General features: G+C 35.7%; 1 pseudogene; it reads left to right on the top strand.

Moving 5' to 3' along the window:
* The first annotated feature begins 9,790 nt into the window (after positions 1-9,790).
* LOC148780581 (BURP domain-containing protein 6-like) lies at positions 9,791-24,587 on the top strand (annotated as a pseudogene).

The raw sequence follows: 24,587 nt of genomic DNA, 5'->3' as shown, positions 1-24,587 counted from the left end.
TTTGGTTAATGTGTAGTGAGTTCACCAATTTATTTATTTATATAGGAGGAGGACCATGCTTTATATACAAAATTAGGTTTAGAGAGAGAAAGTAGGTTTAGAGATAAAAAGCATTTGAAGTGCATGATGGACATGCGGCGTTAGGATTCCCCATTCATATCTTGATAAGGAGGGCCATGCTAAACTTAGGCAATGTGTCCTAGAGAGAGAGAGCTGTTGGGACATGCGGCGTTAGGTCTCTCCATTCATACATACTTAAGATAAGAAGGCCATGCCAAACAAAGGAAATGAGCCTTTGAGAGAGAGAGAGAAGGGCATGCCAAACAAAGGAAATGAGCCTTTGAGAGAGAGAAAAAGCTTTGAAATGTATGTTGGACATGCGGCCGTAGGCGACTCTCTCTCTCTAACGTGTTGAGGTCTATATAATCCAACGACCCATGCAAAACAATGGTTCGCTCACCAATGAATAGGGGTGGTTTTGGTGAGGGTGGTAAATAGTTTTAGAAACTGAAAATTTTTTTGATAAAATAATTGTTCCTCACACAATATTTGTAGTGGTTTTTTCATTGTATATGTAATGGTAATATAATGGTGTAATAGAAACTTTTTTATCTTTTGACATGTAATATACACTTTCCTATCTTGTTACATTCTCTTCTCAAAAAGAAACAACAGTGCACTTTGCTATTGTGTTTGAATTTTGTTTCTATTAGGTGGACCAATAATTGCTAGTGGCCATATACATCACCTAGGAGGGCAACTTAAGGAAACAAAAAAAACAAAAAACCCGGGGGATGGTCCTTGTAATTTTTGGCATAAATAACATCAAATAGTAATAACCCCCTGAACATAAGGAAATCGTGTCCATACGTAATTCACTCTTTAATTTATGGCGATGATTATCGTAGATTGTGATTTTCGATTGTCTAGTAGTATATGGAAAGGTATATGAAGAGGCCACTCACTTCTAATACAAAGAGTTCACAATCACTCTTTTCTATTAGATTTCAAATCGGGTGCTTGCGAGTATGTCATCGACTAGACTCAAAGTTAAAAAAATATTTTTTGAACTTTGTGCCGCACACCAAGCTATCCAATTTGACTTCTAGTGGCTAGTAGAAATGTCTGATTACACGAACCAGGCTCAGAACCCAGACATGGGTCGCTCTGACTAACTTGGAACCGGTTCTGGGAAACCCAGAAAAACCAGGCTGGTCTTGGCCTGACCAAAAATTAATTTATTATATTTTATAAAAATATAAAATAAATCCAAAAAAAATATGAAAATTATGTTTAGAGTAAACTTAAACATAACATGTCCAAATAAAGTTAAAAAAGTGGTAAAAAAATGAAGTTTGAAATAGCAAGTTTGTGAATGTGGGTATTTTTGAGATAATCTAGAGGTAATTTAGAAATAATCCAAAAAGAGGGATGCCAACGATAGAAAACATTAGAAAAACCGAGGTAAATATGAATTGGGACTTAATAGAAAAGGTATGGGCATAAGCGTAAAAATGAATTTGGACTTAATAAGAATAAAACATGGAAGACTTTAAGGTAAAATGACAATAAACCTAGGTTTCAAGTAGTGAAGGATGTCAAAAGCTCACCCATTGATCTTGGTGATAAGCTATGGATGAGTGGCTTGGATAAAAACCTCTCATGTGCCATTGATCCACGACATCAATGACCAAGATCAAATTCACCTTTATGATTTAGGTATAAAAGTAACTTATGGGATTAATTGTAGCCCTGATTTTGAGTTTCACTCCAAAGAGAGAGAGTGCCCCCTTGACAAAAACTTGGCCACCATAGTCCTCTTGAGAACAACACCCCCATTATTGTGTTTCTCATTTTTAAGCCCTGAGTTGAAACCTTTTGATGGAGTAGTTCCTCGTATAAGAGAACAAACCCATAATATTGTTTCACCAAGGTATTGAATTTTTTTTTTTTTTTCATATATTCCATTTCTTACATCATTTTTATTATCAAAGCTTGTTGTAATTATTAGTTTAAAATAACTTTCTTCATCTTTTGGTCATGAAAACTTGACATTTAAAGAGTCTCAAAGCAATTATGCAGTCCATATACAAGATATGTAGACTAGCTTATGTACTCCATGATCTTGAGTAGTTTCGCTTTGATAATCTTGATCTTATTTTTCTGGAATTTTTACTAAGAATATACAACTGATGAGAGGTTTGTCTCATCATATTTGAGCATGTGATATAATCTCTTGAGTTTCTTTTTTGAATGTTGAAAAGTTTGTGTGGACCCTTATCAACTATATAGTGTAGTTTCATCATAACTTCCTTATTTTGTGTAGTTCTCTCCCAAACTTTGAATGACTATTTTGATACATGTTTTTCTCATGATTTGATTCCATTATGTGAAATAAAATTGATCATTTTTTTTCCCATTGGATTGATCTCCTTGATTTATTATTATCACCAGTGCCTTAGACAATGAGATAAAATTAGGTCCTCAAAATGCCTTTTCGTGGCCTGGGCACAAGGGGTTCGAACCATGACTTCTCCCATGTATGTTTGATTTAATGTATTTACAGTTATTGAGTGATTCATGATTGATTAAATTGAGTATATTATGTGAATGTAGAAATTATTATTTAATTTTGAGGTAATAGCTTTAATGCTATGCTCTATTGTTTATGCGAATTGAAATCTTATTGGATTATTATGATTAAGTGTGTGATGTGTATGAGATATTGTGATATATGATGATGATGAAGAATGAAGATGGAATTATTATGTAATTTTGATATAATGTGGAATTTTGAGTACAAGTAAGGTAATATGTCGTAGAGATGCTCATGGTGAGTATTTGAAAATTGTATTGAATTTAATTGTAATTTTAAGTAAGAGATTTGTAAGGGACCTATCAGGATTGAATTTTTATTATTCAAATGTATATAAGTAGGCTGGAATATATATATTATGATTTTGTATTGAGATATTCATGCATTTAAACCCTTGAGTTTTAATACAATGGAAAGTTTTAATACAATGGATAAGTTTTAAAAGATTGTGTTCCTAGCCCATTGGTTTTATACCACCCAGAATATCGAGATTATACTCGTAGGCAAATAATCCCTTAAGTGCTACATACTTCAGGTCCCCACAGCGTAGTGAGAGCATGCTAACATGTTTTCCTCACTTGAAATTATTTTTGTGTGTAGCTACAGCCACTGAACCACCATATCATTCTGTTAAGGAAATCAGAATGTTGGAAGCACATTCCCAGAAAACAGCAACCATGTAGAAATTTTTGCCATAAATAATATACGTAAGATGAGAATTATAGAGCAGCATGAAAAAAAATTGTCTTTGCTATCTCCCTCTAATAGAAACATTCAAAGGAGAATTGATTCGCCCTTTGATGATTTGGGAAGTTACTAGATTTCAAACTTGGGGATGATGCTTTATGAAAAATCTCTACAAAACTCTGAAGATACTGCAGATTTCAGCATTAGCTGCAGCCGAAAACTGAAAAAAAGAGTTTCACTTTTTTTTTTAAGCTTCAAAAAGTATTTGATGAATTTGAAATTGGATATTTATATGAATTTGGTCTCTATTTTAATAAAGTCACGTATACATGCAATACCAACAATTTCTTATTGAAAAGCACATCGAGTAGTTATTAGTCTTTCCTACCTCATTTAGGACATTAACACTGAATAAAACCCAAAAAAAAAAAAAAAAAAAAAAAAAAAAAAAAAAAAAAAAAAAGGTAATAATTGAAGTGTAACAAACAAATCAGGTACATCTACTAAAGGCATCGATAATTAAAACACATTGCATACATAGTTATTTTGCCAACCATTATAAGAGGCATTGCATACATAGTTATTTTGCCAACCATAATGAGAGAAGGCTCTGTTTGCATCCTCATACTATGGGATTTTAGCCGAAGCCCACAGAATGTGGGTATCAGGTAAGAAATGGCAAGTATAATTCTGATGATCTGCCTTCTTGCCTGCGGGAAGGGATTGAAACCAAAGTGGATATCCGATCCAATTCTTAGTGTTTGCATGGCAACCTGCAATTGCCTCTACCATGCTCCCATCTTCCCCTTTCAAGCTCACCTTTTACATTCTTCCTTCTTCAATATAGTGGCAATTATAAACAGCAAAAGGATAGGGCATGTTATGGGACACAGCTGAGCTAGGCTTTGCAGGCACTCTCTCCACTTTCTTCACAGTGTATGCTTGGATCATAGAAGCCTTGTCGATGCTAGTGTGAAGCATAGTAATGTTATGGTCTAGAGAAGATGGGGTGACATAGTCAATCATGGCCTCCAAAGATGTCAGGCACTTCTCCTTGGAGAAGCCATAACATTACTATGCTTCACACTACATATAGGGAGTGAGTCATGGAGAGAGAAAGGGTTTTTGAAGTGCATGTTGGCCATGCGTCATGAGGCATCTCAATTGAATCGTTAGCCGTGTACATGGGATAAGAAGGACGATGGGCAAAGCGTTTTAAGTGCATGATTGACATGCGGCCCTTGGCGAGGCCCTTCCTCTCTCTATGCTGCCTTTGGTGACTGTTCTAAAGATCAACTCGGGCCGAGTACTCTGTCTAGGCCTGAGCAAAGTGCTGAGATTTGTAGCCGCAAAAAATTAGTAATTTAAAAAAAATAGAAAAAAATCTAAAATTTTTGGAAATGTAGGTTTAAAGTATGATTTTAAAGAATCAACTTGTGATTGGTGGTATTTTTGAAATAATTCAAAAAAGATGGGAAAATGTGAAAGCAATTATTTATGGTCAAAACACTTTCCAATCTTTGACAAAATGATAGAAAAGATTACAAAAAACATGTCACAAATAAATTCCCTTGGTATGGAGAACATATGTCTCTTGGTGTGATGTTCTCCACGTGTCTGTATATTTTTCCTTTTAGGTCTGTGAATGTATAAGTTTCAAGAGGGCTCAACCCCACATAGAGGGTTGATGTAAACTGTAACAGGAATGAAAAGTTATTGGAACTCCTCACGAACCTAGTGTATATATAAAAACCCTTTTGTCTTCCATGATATGAAATTTAAGGACGAATTTAGTTTCAATTGTGTTAGTCCTCAGATTTATTTATCTGATATGGAGTCTTAATATCTTACTCATCTATCCCTAGCACATTTTGGAGCAATGCGGTGTACCTCTGCACCAAAGTTATAGCAAACTGTGCAATGCTCTGGCCACCACTCGCACCACGAGGGCACCGATGTGTGCCACGATGCGCCCTGCTCGCACTGTGGTGCAGTATGTCATGTATCAGGGCCCTTGCAAGCCTCACTAAGGAATATGGGCATGAATGGGGAAAGCCCATGACCTAGTGATGGGTTAATTTTTGTGGGACATGTGCATTCCATGGGCATATGCTACTTTTCCACTATTTAGGTCCTCCAACGGATTTCCAGTTTTTTAATCCCACAAAATATGAAACTTAATATCTTGTAATAAATAAGATAGGAAACTCAATAACTGGTTTTATAACTGGCAACACTCCCCCTCAAGTTGGCACGTATATATCAATGGAATCCAACTTGGACAATATCTGACGGAACTTTGTATTTGCAATAGCTTTGGTAAATATGTCTGCAAGTTCGTCTTCACTTTGAACATAATGAGTACTAATAATTTCTGACTGAACCTTTTCTCTCACAAAGTGACATTCAAATTCTATGTGCTTGGTTCTTTCATGAAAAACTAGAGTGGAGGCTATATGCATAACTGCTTGATTATCACATAACATATCCATTGGATTGACCGTTGGGAGCCCTATAGCTCGAAGTAGGAATTTTAGCAGCATCAATTCACTCGTAGTTGAAGCCATAGCTCTTTATTCAGCCTCTGCACTGGATCGAGCAACCACATTTTGTTTCTTGATTTTTTAAGTAACTAAGTTTCCCTCGACCAATGTATAATAGCCGGTAGTGGACCTCTTATCAGTTGGACTACCTGCCCAGTCAGCATCAAAATAACCAATAATATTAGTGTGACCATTTAGTTTCAATCAAATACCTTTGTCGGGTGACAACTTAAGATATCTGAGAATTCTGTTAACAACCTCAATATGACATGATCTAGGAGCATGCTATCTGGTCGGGTCACAGTCAAATAAATCAATCTGCCCACAAGTCTCTGAAAGCGGCCCACATCTTCAAGAGGTTTTCCATTTGTTGAAATAAGCTTGCAATTAATATCAACAAGAGTGTCTATGGGTTTGACTCATAGTTTTCCAGTTTCCTTCAACAAATCTAATACATATTTCCTTTGAGAAATGAATAGTCTACTTTTTATATGTGCAACATCAATGCCGAGAAAACACTTTAGTTGACTAAGTTCCTTGATGTCAAATTTCTTATGAAGATAATTTTTAATCTTCATGATGCTTTCTTTATCATTACTTATAATGATAATATCATCAACATAAATAAGTACAATTGTTGTACCTGAAGTTCCCCTTTTTGTGAACATCGAAGAATTAACTGAACTCTATGAAACCCTACATTCATCAAGGCTAAGCTGAGTTTGGCATACCATGCACGAGGTGATTGTTTAAGTCTATACAAAGCCTTCTTTAATTTGCATACAAAACCTTTCTCATTTTCTTTAGAATGACATGGAGGAAGACTCATATAGACTTCTTCTTCAAGGTCACCATGTACGAAGGATATTTTAACATCCATCTGATGCAAAGAACACCCACAATTAACTACGATAGACAAAAGAACACGAACAATATTCATCTTGGCAACTGGTGCAAAAGTCTCTTTATAGTTCACTCTATATGTTTGGGTAAATCCTTTGGCCACCAACTTTGCCTTATGTCTCTCAACAGACCCATCACTACTATATTTGATTTTATAAATCCATTTACATCCAACTGCTTTATTCCCTTTAGGTAGCTTGACAATGTCTCAAGTATGGTTCTTATCAAGTGCTTGAAGTTCCTCTTTCATGACCTTCCTCTATACAGGTTGAGAAATAACATTTTGAAAATTACTTGGCCCAGAATTAGAAATAGAACTCAAAAAACCAAAATATCCAGGGGAGATATTTTCATAAGAAATACGATTTTGAACAGGAAAAGAAATTCCATCGTAAGTATAAAAATCTTGAATTCTAGAGAAAGGATGAGAGATACGAGAAGACCTGGGCAATGGGGGATCCGGGGGGGGCACGGCCATGACATAGTCTTCTTCTTTTAAACCAGTTTGGTGAGTTTCAGAAGTACTTCCTGATTAAATAAATATAGCCCATAAGATAGTCTTCCTTCACTAATCTTCCTCCTTGTAGCCCGGTTTTGAAAAGTCACAGAGTTGGGAGAAAAAATAACGTTGTAATTCATGCTCTGAGTATTTCTACCAATATACATCAAGTTAGAGGAAAGTGATGGCATAAACAGAACTTCAGAATTATGAGACTTGGAGAAGAAATTGTTCTTACCAACACCATGAAAATGAATCAATGAACCATTAGCAATAGACACAAGGTTCATACTTTCATTATTTTTGAAGTTGGATATACAATATAAGTTACTAGTCATATGATCGGTGGCCCCTGAGTCTATTATCCAATGAATATTGTCACAAGAAGACATGAAAACATTAGGGTTACCTGTGTCCGAGAATGAAGAAGAAGAATCCTGTGTGGAAGAAGAACCATTGTTGCTACTTGGTTGCTGATAATAGTTAAGGCCTCTACCTCCCTCATTATTTTGAGTCCTTTTTGTTTCATATTTCTCATTAGCATCCATGGATATTTCTCAATACTTTTTTCAAAGGTTTTGAAATCAAGACTCATGGTTTTCTTCTTAGGTATGTATCCAAGTTTAGATTTTTCAATGAGAGAACGAGAAACAGCTTTCGACCAAACAAGATAATTAAGTCTATTCAAAAGAACAATAATAAGTTTCATGCTGAAGTTATTTTATGAATTTGCCATTATAAAGAGATAACAAGAACTATAAAACTGACCTGATTGATAACAAGAGCGATTAAAGAATAAAAACTGCCTCAATTAGAACTAATCGAAGATCCCAATGAAAATTATCAAACTATCGACGACTTAAATGCTCAAAATCGCACTTGTGAGATTCGTTTTCTTCACAAAATAAACCTTAGAAATATAGGATTCATAACCGTTCAACGCAAACTGTGACTGTAAAAAAGAAGAATCCAATACATGCCAAAATCCCTTGGCTCACAAGAGTTTAAAAATCTCTTACAAAATATATCATTTAATAATCACAAAAAACACTCAATTTGAAAAGTTGCAAGACTTTTAGCTTAACATGCAGTCCACGTTTTTTTTTAATACTAATCATCATCCAAGATCACTAAACATAAAGGAAATACCTCAACTGACATCAGCAATTGTGGAGGCTCTATTCCGTGGTGATGATCACCTTCTATTGAAGCGTATGGATAGGATGACCCGATTATGGAAAGGTTATCTCAAGCAACAGCTAGCAACTGAAATTTTGGCAGCTAACTTGCTTGATGCAAACTTTGCAACCACGATGCTCAACTTTGCAATACTTCTCAAAACAAATTTTGCAACGTTAAACCTATTGCGACATGCTGAACCTTGTAACCAAAGCAACACGCTCAACCTTGCATCACCGACTAAGCAAAGTGACGTTGTTTGAGATGTGAAAAAGATGAGGGATCTATAGGAACAAATCCGGCTACGGGCAAAGTGACGTTGTAACCTTGCATCAACGACTAAGCAAAGTGAAGTTGTTTGAGAGTAATCTTTCCATGATGTATGCGAGTGGTTTACCTCAATTCCTTTGGCCAGTGTATATCTCATTAACAGATTGCCAAGCTCAATGTTGTCATCATATCTCCATTCCAAAAGCTCTTTTATAGTAAACCAAATTACTCTTTTCTCTGGGTATTTGGATGTGTATACTTCTCACAGATTTATTCTTCTCAAATAAATAAATTTTCTCCTAAGGCTTATGAGTGTGAGTTTATTGGATACAACTTTGAACATAAAGGTTGAAGTCCAGACTAGTGGCCAAGGGCTTTAGTCAAGAATATGGCATTGATTATGATCAAACTTTCGGTCCAGTTATGAAGGCACCACTATTCGATCAATCCTGGCTCTGTCATCTATGTTTAATTGAAAATTCCATCAACTTGATGTGAAAAATGCATTCCTTTATGGTGATTTGAAAGAAGAAGTGTACATGCAACAACCCAAATGATTTGAAGATCCCTTACGACCACATCATATTTGCAAATTAAAAAGGGTGATTTATGAACTCAAACAAGCTCTTGGGGCATGGTTTGAGAAATTCAATTGTCTACTCCATTGTAATGGTTTTCAAAGAAGCAAGGCAGACTACTCTTTATTTCTTAAAAGATCATCTTCAGGTATTGTTATCCTTCTAACTTATGTGGAAGACATCATTGTCACTGGAAATGATATTAAAGGCATTGAATATATTAAGAAAGAATTGAAACTGAACGTTGAAATGAAGGATGTTGGAGTACTAAAATATTTTTGGGGATCGAAACTCATCAGAATGAAAAAGGCTTTGTTCTCACCCAACATAAGTATATTCCTGACTTACTCTCTAAAACAAGGATGTTGGGATGCAATTCTATTCTTACCCCGACTGAAGTAATTAGGAAGTTAAGGCTTGAAGAAGGGGAATTGTTACAAATCCTTCCTTGTATAGAAATGCAGCTAGTGGTCTTCATTATCTTATATTTACACGTCCTGACATTGCTTATGCAGTGAATATAGTATGTAAATTCATGGAAGCCACAAAACGGATTTTGAGGTATTTTACGGGTTCTATACATGATGGATTATTCTATGCTTCGTCCAGTTCACCTGACCTCAAAGCATACTCTGATGCTGATTGGGCTGGGTGCCCTAATGATTGTAGGTCTATTACAGGATTCTGTATCTTATTAGGAAAGAGTTTGATTTCCTAGAGTAGCAAAAACATGCCCCAGTATCTAAATCTAGTAGAGAATCAGAATATAGAGCAATGAGTATTGTCGCGACAAAAATTACTTGGCTACGTATGCTCCTTAAAGAAATTGGTGTTTCCATAATTAAACCAACCATTCTAGCTTATGATAATCAAAGTTCCATGCACCTAGCCACCAATCCTATCTTCCATGCTCACACTAAACACATAGAAAAGGTTGTATCAGGTGCTATTTCAATGACCTTTGTTCTTTCATCCCATCAACTGGCAGACATGTTCACTAAAACATTAACTAGATCAAGATACCATGAGTCCACATACAAGTTCTCGATGCACAAGACACGTGCTCAGCTTGAGAGAGGGTGTTAAGGATGAGATTGTCTTTTATAATATTGTATAGGTTATTTGTTCATTCTTTACCCTCAAGGGTATTTTGGTCCACTATATATATATATATACTAATATGTAAAACTAATTGTTGAGGGGAATGAATGATTCATGGTCTTCTCTTCACTTTCTCTCTTTAGGGTTTCATAAGTTTTACATTTCTCTCTCTAAAAACTTTTAGGTAGTTTCTCTTTCTAAAATTTGATATAATTTCTATCTCAAAAGTTTCAACATACATTCTCTTTCAAAAATTTTAAATTTGAGATAGTTTCTCTCTTTAAAGTAATTGAGATATTTCTCTCTTTAAAAGTTTTTTGGTAGTTTCTAATTATAAAATTTAAAATAGTTTCTCTCTCTCTCTCTCTCTCTCAAATTTTAAGACTACTTCCTCTCTTGAAACTTTAGATTTGAGGTCTCTCTAAAACTTTTGGGGATAGTTTCTATCTCAAAAATATTTTAGCTACTTTCTCTAAAATTCGATGTAGTTTCTTTCTCAAAAATTTGTTGTAGTTTTTCTCTTTAAAATTTTATATTATTATTATTCTCTAAAATTTAAAATTTGAGATACTTTCTTTCCTCATAATTTAAAATTTGGGATAGTTTCTCTCTCTAAAATTTTTTAGGTAGTTTCTTGCTCTAAAATTATTTCAAGTAGTTTCTCTCTCTAAAACTTGTTATAGTGTCTATCTCTAAAAAATTAATACATTTTCTCTCTCTCTCTCTCTCTCTCTCTCAAACTTAAGATTTGAGATAGTTTTTCTATCTAAAAAATTTGAGATAGTTTCTATCTCTAAATATTTTTAGGTACTTTCTCTAAAATTTGATATACTTTCTCTCTCTAAAGTTTTATGATGCTCTACCTCAAACTTTAAATTCAAGATAGTTTATCTCTTTAAAAAATTGCATGTACATTCTCTCTTTAAAATTTTATATAGTTTCTTACTCTAAATTTTAGTATAATTTTTCTCTCAAGAAATTAAAATTTGACGTAGTTTCTCTCTCTAAAAATTTTGAGATAGTTTATCTCTCTAAAAAATATTACTCCAATTTAATATAGTTTCTCTCTAAAAAAATTTATTCCAATTTAATATAGTGTCTCTCTCTACATTTTTAATATACTTTCTCTATCTAAACTTAAAATTTGTGATAGTTTCTCTCTCTAAAGTTTTCATACCTTTCAAATGTGCCCTAAGTTTCGGGTCCAAGGGCCGAATAGTGGAACCCACGGACCTTGGAAAGTCAAAAAATAGGTTTCTGTGTAGAATGTAATTGTAGAGAAGTTAGGTGATTTTTCAATATTTAATTTCCATTAATATGCATAGGCCTTCAATATCTCTCCTCTTTTAGATTGGCCTTTAATTTTCATTTTTTTTGGCTTGATTTTCCTTTAAGGGCCAAGCCCGGAGTTTAGAGGAATGGGGCCAAACTGAAACTAGACCTGGCCTGGCCCAATCCATACCCTTTGCCAACCCTACTCTCTAAGTTGGTTACATAAGCCGACAACATCACAAACAGACACATCAATGGATCAATAACTACTCCTTACAACCTTTTTCAAAATAAGAAAAATATCTTCACGTTCCCTATTTTTAGGTTTCATATTTCAATACACCCAAGATTTCAAAACATATCTTGAATCATAGAAAACTGAAGTTTTATATCTTTTAACCCCCAAAACTAATTTTACTCACTTTATTTTTTTACTTTTTAAACCCAAACAATTTGTAAAAGTGCACCCCTTTTCTGAACCTTTATTTCTCTCTCTTCCCCAAATTTATCTCATTCTCACTCCCCCAATGACTGTCCCCAAATCCCTTCTCACTTTCTCGTCACCCCCAACTCTCTCTCTGTCTCTTATTCTCTCTCTTACCCCCACTCTCTCTCCCTGTTCCCCACCCATTTCTTTGTGTTTCCCAACTTCTCTGTCCCTCAACCCCTCTCTATGTTTTCCAACCTCTTTCTCCTTGTGTTTCCCCAACCTTTCTCTCCCTAAACCTCTTAGCGCTCCATTTGGGAGCAGATCTTCGCAGCCCAAACCACATGCACCTCCATTTGCAAAGGACTCAAACTACATAGAGCTTTATTTGCAGAGGATCCAAACCATAAAGAGCTTCATTTGTAGAGGTTCGCACCACAAACCACATAGTCTCTCTCTATCCTACCATTTGCAGAGGTTCGAAGTGCCATTACAGATGTTCGAAGTTTCCAAGAATGTCGTTTTCGAGAGTTGTAGACGTCAGGGTTTTCAGGTTAGGTGTTTCACGAAGACAGAGAATGACAAACATGGAGGAGGAGAGAGAGATTGGGGTAATACGATGTGTGAGAGAGAGGGGTTTGGGAAGAGTCATGGTGGAGAGAGAGAGAAAAATTAGGGTGAGTCACAGTGGAAAGTGAGAAAGAGAGAAATTAGGAAGAGTCAAGCTGGAATTGGGGAGAGTCATTGAGAAAGAAAGTGGAGAGAGAGAAAGAGAGATAAATTAGGGATAGTCACGGTGGAGTTGGGGAGAGTCATGGTGAGAAAGAGAAAGAAATTAGAGAGTTATGGTGGAGAGAGAAAAAGAGAGAAATTATGAAGAGTAAAGGTGGAGTTGGGGAGAGTCATGGTGAGAAAGAGAGAGGAATTAGGGAGAGTCATGGTGAATAGAGAGAAAGAGAGATAAATAGGATGTGAGAGAGAGTGAGATACATGGAGGGAGAGAGAGAGAAAAAGAGGTAATACGATGAGAGAGAGAAGGAGTTGGGGAGTGTCATAGTGGAAAGAGAAAGACAGAGCAATAAGGAGAATATCATGTGAAGAGAGAGAAATGATGAGATTTACAGATGGTTGTCTTTGAACAAATTGTTTGAGTTAAAACTTAAGTTTTCTATGATTCAAGATATGTTTTGAAATCTTGGGTGTATTAAAAAAAATAAGGGGTGTGAAGATATTAAAAAAATATGAAACCTAAAAATAAGGGGTATGGAAATATTTTCCCTTCAAAATAAATTACTACTTACAACCACCTTCATGTTGAATCAAGCATCGCAAACAAACTGGGAAAAAGGAAAAAGAAATGCAAAAGGCTTCGAGCATGACATCATCATGAAAGAAAAACTCCCAACTAGTTTTTGGGAGATAACAAACTTCTTTTTATTCAAGATGTTGTGTGTACGTATAACTTAACTAACTATTAACCACAACATACAACTGCATTTACTACCAAATACTTGATATCCATGATCAGTGCTTTTAAAATCCACTAGAACTTCCTAGTGCTAGGTGCCGAATTCCCACTATTGAATACATGCAACTTTTCATGGATGGGATGAAAAATTACAAGAAAACGTAATAGAGGAAGGAAAGCAAAGAACATAAGAAAAGAAAGCACAATTACAACCCTACTCCTTTGGCAATAGTGTCAGCACGCCCATGCCTTTCCCTATGAATATGAATAAAGGAGACCTCCTTCCCGCATAGGCTTTTGTCACTACCATCCCAAAGATGGGTCCATTACCAAGGGGTAGAAGTAGGATTCTAGCACCAGTTGATGACATCGAGGGAGTCTCTTTCGATGAGAATCTTTTGGAAGGAGTCGTCGAGTTTACTGGTTCCATGATAGAGGGCCCAAAACTCTGCTTCATTAGCAATACACGGTGGCAAGGTCCCATGAAAGGACCAGATAATATTACCAGAACCATGGAAGTTAAGTTTCACCCAGCCTGGAGGTGGCGGGACCACCTGTTGTCCTTCACAAATTTATTTTTCTTCAAGGCCAAAAGCGTATAGAAGTTGGAGTCGAAAATCTCTTTTGGCAAGTGCTTGAAGGAATTATGTGCTTGGGTCCATTCCATACTACAGAAGCAGACCTATTTCTCGGGACATTTTTAAGAATCATGTAGCATTGGTCCCACCCATATTTGGCAATAACTCCCTGTAAACATAATTGACCATGAGAGCTTGAGGCCCTCCACTACCATCTAGTGAGTAAGGCCTCATTAACTGATTTGAGCCTCCTGATACCCAGTGCGCCTTCATTTTTTGGCATACAAACAATCTGCTAGCTAACCAAGTGGAATTTCTTCTTGTTTTGTGATCCACTTCATAAGAAGTTTATCATCAGTCTCTCAAGAATTTTAATAACAACTTGTGGAACTCTAAAAAGAGAAAAGAAATAGATGGGCAGATTTGCCAGTGGCATTGATGAACTCTTCCCCCAAGGGATAGGAACCTGCACTTCCATCCATCAAGTTTAAATTGGAAACTTTCAATAACTGGAGTCCATTGAGCATTGGATAGCTGATCATCAGAAAGAGGAATTTTGAGGTAGTTAATGGCGAGGAATTTTGAGGTAGTTAATTGCAAGGAATCAGCTTTGCAACCCAGCTAGGAGGCCCAGTCCAGAATCTCCTCTTCCATGCAGTTAATGCCCATAAGAGAAGTTTTATGCGTATTCACCTTAGCACTAGATAAAACTTCAAAGAATTTAATGAAAAGCCGTAGTGTTCTGATTTGGCAGAAGTGTCTTTCAGCCACCAAAAGAATATCATCAGCACGCTGAAGATGGGGGATAGAAGGGCCATCAGGAGCGACCAAAACACCAGTGAGCAAGTTAGATTGAACTACCCCCAACGAGCATAAGACTGAAAGAGAATACATGCAAATATTCACCTTGCAATATTATTGGGAGACTAATATTTATCTGAATGATTTGATGAAACAAACTATAGTAACCAAATCTGCATATATTAATTCTACAAATTTTGACTTAATAATGAAATATCCTAATAAATATGTATTTCCATCTTGGTTCTTGAGTTAGTTTAGGCATTGGTTGATCTCAAGGGCAATAGGGTTCCCAACTAATGAAGGATAGGTTTCCCTTCTCCAACGTCCTATTCCACCCTTTTTGTAAGAAAAAACCATAATTATCTACTCTCACATTTTTCAAAGATGAGCATTCCTACAATCAATAAAACGTAACCCTAATTCCTAAATAAATATAATTCCAAAAAAATACCTAATAAAAACTACAAGTAGACCTGAAAATCAAAATAAATAATAAAATAAAAATATGAATTTAACATTATCATATCGGCAATCATTCTCCTTTAGTTGGAGAAAACTCGTCCTCGAGGTTTGTAATAAGTTAAGATGAATTTTGTGCTATTCACGCAATCTTCTTCAATCCATATATTATAAATATGATCTTGGGGTTTGTGGGTTATTGCACTAATCAAAACACAACGAATGTGTAATAAAACTGTAAATCTTGAAGAAAGGTAATATGTTTAACTAGATAAACTTGTTGAAACTGCATTACTTCATCTATATAACCTTGCTGAAAATGCCTATGCTCAAACCTAGAATACACCACATGTGCATTTTTGCGATGAGTGCTTTCGACGACTGAACTAATTTCACCTGCTGATTCTCCTTTTAGTCATCTATCTTTTCCAGTGTCAAATATTGGTTTATCCACAAAATCATAGTTATTTTTACAATTTTCCTTTTTTTTGGATTATTTCTAATATGCCTCCATTGACAATTGTTTGGTGTCTTGTGTTTGTGTAAAATGGGATATTTTGAGTTGAACAATGTAACATGCTGTCTATGTTATACCATGTACTGTCTGATGTGTTAAGATTTACTTGTTATATGTAGGGAATGATGAACCAGTACCACGTATTGGCGACATCCTAGAGGTATTAGGCACTGACATCCGAGAGGTATTGGGCACTGACATTCCACAACAATCCGATGCCCTATATCATTTGCCCGATATCTTTTGCGCACGGAGAAGTGTCTGACTTCTTTAGAGGCCATGATTGACTGTGCCAACTCCTCTTCTCTGGGCCATAACATTACTATGCTCCATGCCATCATTAACAATGCTTCATTTCTACAAGCATACACTGCAAAGAAAGTGGAGAGAAAGGATACGAAGCCTAGCTCAGCAGTGTACGATAACATGCCCTATCCTTGTGCTTTTTACTATTGCCACTGTTGGAGATGGTAGAATAGTGAATGCAATTGCAGGGTGCCATGCAGGCATTAAGTCCTGGACTTCTCCGAGCTTTTGGTGGATTGGCCCCGCTCCTGGCAGGAAGCCGGATCATGGTTTTCTTTGCCATTTCTTGCCTCATACCCACCTTGTATGGGTTTAAGTTCCAAGGATTTCAGGAAGCAATGAAAATTACTCATCCTAATCTTATTATGGTTGCCATTAGCACAATGTAGGCAAGGTTTTCTAATGAATATGTTTTGCATAGTTTTACTTAAGTTGGTGCTAAATTCCTTTCTTCTTTATTTTTGTCTATGTTTTCTTGGGTTTGATTGGCTTTCATTGGGGAAGATCTGTGTAAAAACTAGGTGATCCAGATCAGAACTCCGGATCCCGTAATATATCGAGAATCGACCGATTCCCCTAATGAAATGGCCGGTTGAGCCTGGTTCTTACCAATTCTCAAATAGAACTGTCGGTTTTGTCAGAGAACTGATACAAACTAGCTCCACCATTCCTTTTTTTAGTTACTAAACTAGTTGTTTGGGTTCAACTCTATCCCAACAATTGGCCAGAGCTGGCTCTAATTAATTTTTTCAGAGTTTTTTAATTCTTGGTCTAGTAGACCACATCGCCAATCCACTAATTGCATCAGAAATCTGGAGGCACAATCCGGGTCACTGATGCATTTCTTAAATCTTCAGAAATACCTATAAGCTTCGTTCCTTGAACGAGATAGGCCGACTAGGTGCAATTCAATGTGCTTTATTTTGTTCATGGTATTACATCCGTATATGATTTGACCAATATGTTGACATTTTCAATATACATTAGAGAAGGAAAGAAAGTGTGCCTCTTCTTGTCAAAAAGAGATCATCCTAATTGGTATAGTGAAATAAGCTCAGATCATACTAATTGCTATTGAGAAGTAAGTTGTGTGAGAGAGGTTCGTGCTTATTATTTTAAGTCTCTACTTAGGGGTGGCGACAGGCTGGGTCACATCCGTATTGACCCAGACTCTGAACGACCTTACTAGGTGACTTGAACCCAACCGGATAGGGTTCATAACGCACCTGAATGCAACTTACGTTAATTCGAAGTCATTTGGAACCATACTCGACCCACTAGGTCAGAAACATAAACTTGGACCCAGACCTAGGTCGGTTGACTTGACAACCTGATTGTTACACCTACGGGTACTTTGATTCTAGTTTGTGATTGAAGAGCCTGCATTTTTTTAAATTTCAAAGTACATCACAAGATTTTATACTCCCGTTAGAGACTGTCCATTTCTCCCTAGGGTAAACCCCAATACACGAGAAGTTTTAAGAACTCAAATTTTTGGTATACAACTTCTGAAAGTTGGACTATGTGATCATGCACGGTGTATATAAATTAAAATTTTTTTATTCTTACACCAGCAAGACCACTCACAATGTCCAATTTCAAACAAATAACTCTTGAAATAAATAAAATAAAATAAAAAAAACCCGGTTCACACTTGCTTTCACTATTGAATACAATTCCTTAAATAAAAACCTTAACTCATTGCTTTATGGGAAGGAAAGATCAAATCACAAATAGAGATTTAAAGAAGTAAAATTGCCAGAGATTATATCAACCGGGTTTAGTATACTCCACACCAAGTCTCCTCTTTTCAGTGGTGATCGAGATCTATGATTAGTCTCTTGATTCTCCTACATATGGCAAAACCCACTCAAAGGCATATGAATCTCGATCTAAAACCAACGACCTAAAGCCTCAATGTCTTAGTCTTACTTAAGCGCCTCAATGCCATAGTCTTTCTTAAGCCCCTTTGGCTTGATCTTTGGAGCATGGATCTCAATCTAAAACAAACTACATAAAGCCTCAATGCCTTAGTCTTGGTCAAGTTCCTTTGGTTTGATTAGTTTTTCTCAAGTTCCTTTGGCTTGATGTTTGGAGAGATGAGAGATATATCAAAGAGAGAGGGAGAGATCTACTAGCAAGGGGATCCTCTCCTTTGCTATCCAAAAATCAAATCACCACTTTTCTACTCAAAAATCAAACCAACACAAGCTAACCTTAGCTTGGGCGTGTCACCTAGAAACGAAAGAGAGAGAGAGAGAGATAAACCCTTAAAGAGAGAAGAAAAAATAGAGATTTTATGATGTCAGAGAATTTTTTTTTATAGATTTTCTATGCGTTGGGGTTTGCTTCAATTCGTAGGGTCAAATCTTAACTGTCGATCTAAGGTGACTTCTGGGGCGAGAGATTTGAGTCATTCATCTCTTTGATCAACTATTAAGATGCAAAGAGATATGCTAGAGCCTTGTTCTCCATTTCTTAAATCTATTCCCATCAAATCCTTAAATAAAAAAAAAATATATCTTATTTTCTATTTTAGTATAGCCAATCCTTATTTCTTGGATCAATTATTCTTGATTCAAAGCTTTACTAAATATTTCAAATATTCAACTTTATCTTCTAACTTAGCTATACCCAAACGATAAGCCAACAAACAAAGGATAACCATCACGGAATAAAATAAAATATCAGAAGATTCACAAAAATTCAAATAAACATTCTAAAAATAATATATAATAAAATTAATTAATTTTGATGAGAATTGGATCCATTATATATAAGAATTTATCAATATACGGGTGCACTCCACTTTCAACTTCGGACCACGATCCACCTAGCTTTCTCAAATGAACCCAGCAGTTCCCATGACTCACAGTCCACTGTAGGGGCTCATTATTGGATCACTAAAGTCAGCCAATAGACTAGACGATACAATCTCAGTTAATGGATTTCAGGTTTTCCCCTAGAGACAAAAAAGTCATGGTCCTCAAGACCATGATGCAACCATGACTCTATGGTGCATAGGGGTAATCTCTCACATATGTATATGCTTCACTCTCTTTGGCGAATTTCAAAACGGTTAGCTATATACGTACCGTGTGATGATATAACGATGAGATTTTAGCTCTGTCTCTAAAGGCTTTCCATCACAAGCAAGGGCCACACGGGCCCTTGAATTTCATGTAGGCATACTCCGACTTCATCAAAGGCTAACCCACTAAACCCTTCTTGGTAGATACCTATGCCCAGGTATTTGGGTTTTTTTAAACTTGGACGGCCTAGCATATCGAATCTAGTATTTTGAAGGCCACATAAACCCAACATTCTTCACCATTGAATAACCTTAGCAAATAAAAAAAGAGAGAAAAGTTTGCAATTTGAGCTCTCTAAGTATAGGAAAAATAAATAAAGTAGATAGTTATTTAGGTAAGAATAGTTTGAATTTTTAGTTTTTTGACACCTACATCACACGATTCAAAGATTGGACAATCTCAATTCGATCTTGAGAAATTTTTTTCAAATGCTTATGACAGCTTAATTTGCTTACCCCTTTTTTTTTATTTAGGTTACTCAATTGTGAAGAAGCTGTATCCCAAAAATTTGAATTCCCAACATTACTCCCTTTTTGGGGTTTACCCGACGAATAAATGGACAATCTCAACGGGGAGTATAAAATCTATTGGCATGATAATGTACTAGTTGTTTGAGTAAAAATCAAAGGCCCTAGGTCAAAACTCGAAACGAGTGCAAACAGAATTGCTTGCATACGAAATGCATTATCACATTGATTTCACAAGCTATATTTTAGTAGAATGAAAAGTATACAAAGGGACCATTTACTTGTAACACAAAGATCTCACACTAAGTATTGTCTAGCGATTTAAAATTTGGTAGTTGGAAGTGTGTTATTGATTAGACGCCCAGGTAAAAAAACATTTTCTCGGACTTTATGTCTCAATCTAAATCATTTAATTTGACATTTAATGGCTACTAGCAATTGTGACCTCTTTATAAGAAAGAATAATGGTATAAAATCCCTTAACAAAAACCTCACATATAGGCATCACAACGCGTATAAAATATGGACTTCATCCTCATCTAAGTTGAAAAAATAGTACGAGGTTATATTCATCATAAAAGCCAATTATAAGCTTGAAAATGAAAATTTGATGTATCCCATATTGCTTTTACGAAAGAGTAGCTTTGTCAAGTGTTCGTGTGAGATTAATCCCAATCTAGGCAACAAGAGCACTTACCCCGCAACAAGAGCACTTACCCCATAATTATAACAGCACTTTTTATGAAATTTAGAATGGTGAAAAAAAAAAAAAAAAAAAAAAAAAAAAGGAAAAAAAGGGGACATGATTTCCATGTTTCCAAGCTAAGGCATTTTGGACAACAAACAACATTCTAAAATGAATTGAGAAATAACAAGAGCAACAAGTTTGTGAACTAAACTAAGATCTCTCAATAACATCAAAGAAGAAGTTGTCTTAACAACAAAGTGTGGTGTGCTTGCAATATAATACCCATTTAATTCGCTTTTCTTCATTTATCCATTGCAAATTAGTAAAATTGATTAGATAAAGATTTTTTGCTTGCAAAAATTGAAATCAAATGTTATTAACACACCATATGTAGTTGTCCTACGAAGGATATCACTAGAGATGAAATAAAACCCAAAAGGGTGAATTTGGCTCATTTGATTTGTTTTTTCTTGTTTAGGTTTTTTTTTTTTTAAAGACCAAGTGCATATTTCAAAGGAGCATCTCTCTCTCGGTAATGCATCTTAAGGAGGAATAAAATGCCTTAGTTCGGATGTGTAACAAAAACCGTTCAGCTTTAGAAAACAGGATTTGTGTACTATAAGACAACTTGCTTTAGCACAAAGAGGTCACAGCCTTAAGATATGAAATCTGACAACCTAAGTATAATACAAAGTTTAAAAAAATTTCTTTTGGATATTGACACTGGTCAATATAAAATTTCCCGCATTCTGAGTTCACATACAACAATCATGGGTCCTTGCATAAAAGATGAATGGTATTATTGTATATTTTTTCTTAAAAATCCTCTAAGTTATTTGACATTGAAATGGAAATAAATATTATTTTATTTTATTGTATTGGCAGACTGCATTAACATTTATGAAAATATTTGAAGCATAATATATCGAATGTATCTGTTGGGCTAGTTTTCAATGGATTTTGACATGACAAAACTAGACTACCGTATAATAGTTGCAAAAAGTTCACACAGTCAAAGTTTATTCAATCTAAAAATAAGCCAAAGAAAAGCATGTATTAGAGCCCATATGAGCAAGGAAACGGCATTTAATAAATAAAATCCTAGATACTACAAAATAAGACCTCTCCACGTCAAATTGAAATAAATAAACTTAAAATGGATGACTAATAATATTCTCGGTATTTCAATTCCAATAGAAATTTAGTGGCAAAATCGGCTGAGTAGTTTCCACTCGACCTAGTCATTCGGGCTCGGGCCCTTTCCGAGCCCGAGTCGTCCCAAGTTGGAGGTCTAACTAAGGGATTTTTAAAAAAAGCTAGAAAAATATATAAAAAAAATGAATGATTTTTTAAAGGTTGCAACCTTAAACAATCCAATTAAGGTGCACTTCCAAATTTTATCACAATATATAATTTTGGTGAAAAATTTCTTAGGATTATGTGAAAATCTATTCTCGTATCTAATTAATTTTTTTAAAAAAATGATTAAAATCAAGTAGATTTATAAACATATAAAAATCTAAAAAATGGATGGTGTAGATAATGTTTTGCAAGATGCACTATTTTTAGGACTCAAAATCTTTTTTTTTTCATATTCATACATCTCGATCTTGATGTGATCAATTAGAAGGGTTTTCAACATTAAAACAACCTTTTCAGATGGATTTTTAATGTGCATCTTTGATAGTATATTTTAAAGTTGCAACTTTATATATGCTTTTTTCTATAAAAAGTCCTAAAAAAATAAGAAATATATTTGTCATACCTTTATTTATAGTTTCTATCATTTTGAAAAGATATGAAAGTATTTTGGCCATGAATGCCGATTTTTACGTTTTTCCATATTTTTTATAAAATTTCAAAAAATGCCCCCGATCATAAACTCATTTTTTAAAATCTATTTTTTGTTGCTTTTTAAGCAAAAATTAGTTTATTTTGTTACATTTTATTTAAATATATTTTTCCTATTTTTTATATTTTTATAGTTTTTTATCTTTTAATAATTTTCGGATGGTACACTACTCATACGTACTTGGGCCGAGTTACTCAGACTGGACTAGTACTCGGTTGGGGCATAGGCGGAGTAGTCAGTCCGAGTCCACATTTCCAACTGTTCTTTTTGAACAACGAGGTCAAAAATATTGTTAATCGCTAGCAGTGGAATTGGGTGGCCGAATGTATTACTAGATATAAAGTCCAAAATAAATTTTTTTAAACTTTATTACACAATTCAAGTCGTCCAGTTTCACATCTAATAACTAGGCTTCATTGATCCCATTCCATTAACATATTTTTCAATGAAATCATTTATTTTGTGCTTATTCCAATGAATCAACATAAAGTTTTTTACTACGTTATTTGTAATGTAGCATCCAAAATTTACTACACTCACCAACTTCAAAATCTTGAAGAGAGAAGTCGTCGTTTCATTGGTCAGCGAAGATCCCCATGCACCACTCCTTTTAATGATCGTTGGATCATGGCTTATTTGCATACTTGGAAAGCAGTTCTCGTACCAACCATTGGATTCACCACGTTAGAGAGAGAGAGGTCAATGGCCGCATGTCCAACATGCACTGAACAAGCTTTCTCTCTCTATGGCACATTGCCTATGTTTAATATACCCCTCCTGTATAAATGGAATCCCTCACTCCACCACAATACAAAACCACCATCCTTTTTGCTTTTGTATAATCATGGGGAGGCTCCATCTACCATTTGCCCTACTTCTCTTTCTGATATGTTGTCACAGCATTCACAAAATCTTTTGAAAAAAAGCATGTTGTGTACTATACACTATGGGACATCTACTAATATCTATTCCCATTGCTCTCTTAATGGGCACATTTTGTAGGCTTATAAATGTTTTTGTAAAAGTATTTTTACATGAAAGAACTATCCTATGTGATTAAATGTAAGAGTTGTTTCACACAATTGATTGCTACGATGTGTAAAAACTTCTATGAGGGAGTTTTTTTATATAAAAATACTTTCGACGTTACCAAAAGTGCACTAATTATCAAGTATCAGTAATTGTTGTGCCTCCACTTAGCACAAAAATGGCGAGCTTTTGAGTGGATACACTTTATGCGTATAAATGTTTTTCACTTCTCATCAGTAATAATCTAATTACCCAAAAAAAACAAAAGATAACAAGCAGTAATCCTTCAGATATGGAAAGTTTTTCCAATAGCGGGAGTCCTGATCTTCACTCACTTGTTAAATGTTGCATGTAGGCAAGGGTTAGCCATTACCATGTTGCGGCGACACTAGAGAGGTACTGGGCCCAGGCACTCCCCAACACTCCAATGCCTGATGCTATTCGCGCCCGCTTTCGCCCCGTGCCATCAGGACTGCTGTGTATGGGTTCGGGCAATCATGACCCTCGCTTCCTATACTCCGACGTTTCTCAAGAGAATCGCGATCCACGAGAAACCACCCTCTTCTTAGAAAAGGACCTCAAAATTGGAATGAACAAAATTCTCTACTTTCGCAAGTCGGAATTCAGCTGTGCCTCTCCTTTCCTTTCTCGTGAGGATGCAGATGCCATACCTTTCTCGTCTGCTGAGCTCCCACGCATCTTACAGCACTTTTCGTTTCCTCCTGCTTCTAGTGAGGCCGTAGAAGTTGGTGTTACCCTAACATGGTGCGAATTATTGGAAGCCCTGGAGAAATGCCTCACATCTTTAGAGGCCATGATAGATTACGCTACCCCCTCTGTTCAGGACCCTAACATTACGTTCCTCCGCACTTGTATCAACAAGGATTCTGTGCTCCAAGCTTATACTGCAACGAAAGTGCAGACAGTGCCTACTAAGGCAAGCTCCACATTGTGCCATAACATGCCTTATCCTTATGCTGGGTACTATTGCCACTAAATCGGAGAAGGAAGAATCTACCAGGTGAAGTTGAAAGGGGAAGATGGAAGCACGGTGGACGCGATTGCGGGGTGCCATTCTGACACTATCGATTGGCAACCATTTTCAACCTGGTATCAAGCTCTCCCCATGGGCGAAAAGTCGGATCAACACAGTTATGCTTGCCATTTCTTACCTGATACCCACATCGTTTGGGTGTCTATTTAATTCCCCATGATCCGAAGATGCAGTCAAAATAACTTAGGCTACCTTTATGAAAATAACTAATCATCTAC

The sequence above is a fragment of the Amborella trichopoda genome, chromosome 9 (genome assembly GCF_054954075.1).
Source record: "Amborella trichopoda isolate Santa Cruz 75 chromosome 9, AtrichopodaSantaCruz75HAP2 v2.0, whole genome shotgun sequence".
Classification (NCBI taxonomy): domain Eukaryota; kingdom Viridiplantae; phylum Streptophyta; class Magnoliopsida; order Amborellales; family Amborellaceae; genus Amborella; species Amborella trichopoda.
The sequence above is the reverse complement of the archived record's forward strand: the minus strand, read 5'-3'. Positions and strand labels throughout refer to the sequence as shown.